Raw genomic sequence first — 4,987 nt, 5'->3', positions numbered from 1 at the left:
GCGAGCACAAGGCAGAAGGTTCCAAGAGCACGTAATCCCCTTGTACCAGCCCTGTATGCTTCTAATGCCAGTAATAACTGGCTATTCCCTAAGTCAGCTTCATTAATAGCAGTTAATGGTCTTCTCCTGCACTAACCACATCCTCTGGCAACAAATTCTAGAGCTTAATTGGCACTGAGTGAAAAATAATTTTCTTCAATTAGTTTTAAATATGCTACTTGCTAACTTCATGGAGTGCCCCCTAGTCCTTCCATTATCTGAAGAGTAAATAACCGAGTCGCATTTACCCATTCTAGAACTCTCATAATTTTATAGACCTCTATCTTATCCCCTTCAGCTGTCTCTTCTCCAAACTGAACAGCCCTAACCTCTTTGGCCTTTTCTCATATGGGAGCCATTCCATCTCAAAAAAGACCATGTCTCAAAAAGAAAAGAGATACAACAGAAGCACTCAAGAGAAAGGACGCTTATGATTGAGGAAGAAGGATTGAATCTATTCTTTGGGATCCTGCTGGGTACTTGTGACCTAGACTGTCATCTGTCTAAGACAAAATGCTGGTCTGACCCAGTATGGAATTTCCTATGTTCTTATATCAGAAGTGTTGTAGAATAAGATTATGTAGCATATCCCATTCTGCCATAAGAACATAAGAACATGCCATACTGGGTCAGACCAAGGGTCCATCAAGCCCAGCATCCTGTTTCCAACAGTGGCCAATCCAGGCCATAAGAACCTGGCAAATACCCAAAAACTAAGTCTATTCCATGCTACTGCTGCTAGTAATAGCAGTGGATATTATCTAAGTCAACTTAATTAATAGCAGGTAATGGACTTCTCCTCCAAGAACTTATCCAATCTTTTTTTAAACACAGCTATACTAACTGCACTAACCACACTCCCTGTCAAAAAATTCCAGAGTTTGATTGTGCGTTGAATGAAAAAGAACTTTTTCCAATTAGTTTTAAATGTGCACATGCTAACTTCATGGAGTGCCTCCTAGTCTTTCTATTATCCAAAAGAGTAATAACTGATTCACATTAACCCATTGTAGACCTCTCATGATTTTAACACCTCTATCATATCCCCCCTCAGCCTTCTCTTCTCCAAGCTGAAAAGTCCTAACCTCTTTAGTCTTTCTTCATAAGGGAGCTGTTCCATTCCCTTTATCATTTTGGTTGCCCTTCTCTGTACCTTCTCCATTGCAACTATATCTGTTTTGAGATGCGGTGACCAGAATTGTACACAGTATTCAAGGTGCTGTCTCACCATGGAGCGATACAGAGGCATTATGACATTTTCCATTTTATTCACCATTCTCTTTCTAATAATTCCCAACATTCTGTTTGCTTTTTTGACTGCCGCAGCACACTGAATCGACGATTTCAATGTGTTATCCACTATGACGCCTACATCTCTTTCTTGGGTAGTAGCACCTAATATGGAACCTAACATTGTGTAACTATAGCATGGGTTATTTTTCTTTATATGCACCTTGCACTTATCCACATTAAGAACATAAGAACATAAGAAATTGCCATGCTGGGTCAGACCAAGGGTCCATCAAGCCCAGCATCCTGTTTCCAACAGAGGCCAAACCAGGCCACAAGAACCTGGCAATTACCCAAACACTAAGAAGATCCCATGCTACTGATGCAATTAATAGCAGTGGCTATTCCCTAAGTAAACTTGATTAATAGCCGTTAATGGACTTCTCTAAGAACTTATCCAAACCTTTTTTGAACCCAGCTACACTAACTGCATTAACCATATCCTCTGGCAACAAATTCCAGAGCTTTATTGTGCGTTGAGTGAAAAATAATTTTCTCAATTAGTCTTAAATGTGCTACTTGCTAACTTCATGCAATGCCCCCTAGTCCTTCTATTATTTGAAAGTGTTAATAACCGATTCACATCTACTCGTTCAAGTCTTCTCATGATCTTAAAGACCTCTATCATATCCCCCCTCAGCCGTCTCTTCTCCAAACTGAACAGCCCTATTCAGCCTTTCCTCATAGGGGAACTGTTTCATCCCTTTATCATTTTGGTTGCCCTTCTCTATACCTTCTCCATCGCAACTATATCTTTTTTTAGATGCGGCGACCAGAATTGTATAGGGATGTGAATCGTTTTCCATATCGTCTTAACGATAGAAATCGTGTGGCAGGGCAAGAAAATCGTCTTAGGCACGATTTTTTAGTTAAAAAATCGTTAAAAATCGTTTTTTCCGATTAGTGCGCACTAACTCGATTAGTGCGCACTAACGGGAGTTAGTGCGCACTAACTGGGAGTTAGTGCGCACTAACTGAAAATGATACAATTTGACACTTTTCAGGTCAGTTAAGGTCAGTTTAGGAATGAATATGTATTCCTATTGGCTGCCCTCTTATTTATTCATGTTACCAAGTTTCCTACTGACGGTATATAGGGGATGGGAAATGGAAACAGTTGGTAGCTTGACAAAACAAGTAATGTGATCAGTCAATGTGACTAGAACTTGTGCCCTAACCCTGATACCAGGGGTATTGTGATCTTCCTGCACACAGTGCCCTATCCCTATTAATACCAGGAGTGTTGTGATCTTCCTGCACACAGTGCCCTATCCCTAATACCAGGGGTGTTGTGATCTTCCTGCACACAGTGCCCTATTCCTGATACTGGGGGTGTTGTGATCTTCCTGCACACAGTGCCCTATTCCTGATACCGGGGGTGTTGTGATCTTCTTGCACACATCCCGATATCAGGGATAGGGCACTGCGTGCAGGAAGATCACAACACTCCTGGTATTAATAGGGATAGGGCACTGCATGCAGGAAGATCACAACACTCCTGGTATTAATAGGGATAGGGCACTGCATGCAGGAAGATCACAACCCCCCTGGTATCAGGGATAGGGCACTGTGTGCAGGAAGATCACAATACCCCCGGAGGAGTGAGGGTCAGGCAGCTCCCCCCTGTCTGTGAAGCCAGCCTCTCACTAGTAATGCAGGGAGGGGGCTGTCTCAGACTTCACCATCCTCCCCCCCCCCCCCCTTACCCACACACCATTCACTAGCTGGGACATGGGGGAAGTCAGGAGTGAGGGACAGGCAGCTCCCCCCTGTCTGTGAAGCCAGCCTCTCACTAGTAATGCAGGGAGGGAGCTGTCTCAGACTTCACCATCCTCCCCCCCCCCCCCCTCACCCACACACCATTCACTAGCTGGGACATGGGGGAAGTCAGGAGTGAGGGTCAGGCAGCTCCCCCCTGTCTGCGAAGCCAGCCTCTCACTAGTAATGCAGGGAGGGAGCTGTCTCAGACTTCACCATCCTCCCCCCCCCCCTCACCCACACACCATTCACTAGCTGGGACATGGGGGGAAGTCAGGAGTGAGGGTCAGGCAGCTCCCCCCTGTCTGTGAAGCCAGCCTCTCACTAGTAATGCAGGGAGGGAGCTGTCTCAGACTTCACCATCCTCCCCCCCCCCCCCCCCACCCACACACCATTCACTAGCTGGGACATGGGGGAAGTCAGGAGTGAGGGTCAGGCAGCTCCCCCCTGTCTGTGAAGCCAGCCTCTCACTAGTAATGCAGGGAGGGAGCTGTCTCAGACTGGTATCAGGGTTAGGGCACTGTGTGCAGGAAGATCACAACACTCCTGGTATTAATAGGGATAGGGCACTGTAAGAGATGACTGTAGTAGATTGAATAAAGATCTGATGTTTCTGCTCTCCTCACACCAAACAAAAACAACACACAAGCAGAGAAGCCCTTCTTACAAAGCTGAGCTAGTGAGTTAAGTAGGAGGAAAAGTAAACATACTGGTGCCAGTGTGGCTACTTAAAAAATACACTTACCAACAATCAATTACATATATTTGAACTGTGTACAGTTCCAGCCAGGACCACCTTTCTAAAATGCACAGTGATTGGCAAATTCAACATGCACTAGCATTTCAGGTGCCTGCTAACAAAAATAATAAACAAACAAGTTCTAGTCACATGAGTGCTGATCATTACATTACTTTTTTTGTCAAGCTTCCAACTGTTTCCATTTCACATCCCCCCAACCATATTGGTAACATCAATAGATAAGAGCACAGCCAGCCAATAGGAATACATACATACATATTCATTCCTAAGTGACCTTTACTGACCTGGGAAGTGTGAACACTTTGTTTCATTTTCTGTTTGTGTTCGTTAGTTTCCAGTTCCATTTCCCATCCCCCCAACCATCACCTCAGTGGTAACCTTGGTAATATCAATAGATAAGAGGGCAGCCAGCCAATAGGAACACATATTCATTCCTAACTGACCTTCAGTGACCTGGAAAGTGTTTATTTGTATCATTTTCAGTTAGTGCGCACTAAATCGAGTTAGTGCGCACTAACGGGGAGTTAGTGCGCACTAACTCGAGTTAGTGCGCACTAACACGATTTAACGATTTTTAACGATAAATCGTTAGAATTTCTATTGTATCGTGTTCTATAACGATTTAAGACGATATAAACATTATCGGACGATAATTTTAATCGTTGAAAAACGATTCACATCCCTAGAATTGTACACAGTATTCAAGGTGTGGTCTCACCATGGAGCGATATAGAGGCATTATGACATTTTCTGCCATTTGGATGCCCAATTTTCCAGTCTCAAAAGGTCTTCCTGCAATTTATCACAATCTGCTTGTGATTTATCTACTCTGAACAATTTTGTATCATCTGCAAATTTGATTACCTCACTTGTCGTATTTCTTTCCAGATCATTTATAAATATCTTTACAGTTCTGCATACATCTAGTACTACTTTAGAAATGCTAACTTAGTAACAGTAGTAAATTCTTCTATCAACAAGTTTCTCTCTATGATCACCAGGCTGAAAGTATAGAAACAACTAGCTTCTCTTAAATCACGTTCATTCATAATGGAGATTAAATATCTTCCTTCCTTATATCCAACTTCTTTCCAAATGGGCAAACATTCAAAAAAATACTGTGACAATTCTAGTAATAAC

This window comes from Rhinatrema bivittatum, chromosome 2 (assembly GCF_901001135.1).
Source record: "Rhinatrema bivittatum chromosome 2, aRhiBiv1.1, whole genome shotgun sequence".
In the NCBI taxonomy this organism is placed as follows: domain Eukaryota; kingdom Metazoa; phylum Chordata; class Amphibia; order Gymnophiona; family Rhinatrematidae; genus Rhinatrema; species Rhinatrema bivittatum.
Note: the sequence above shows the minus strand (reverse complement) of the source record.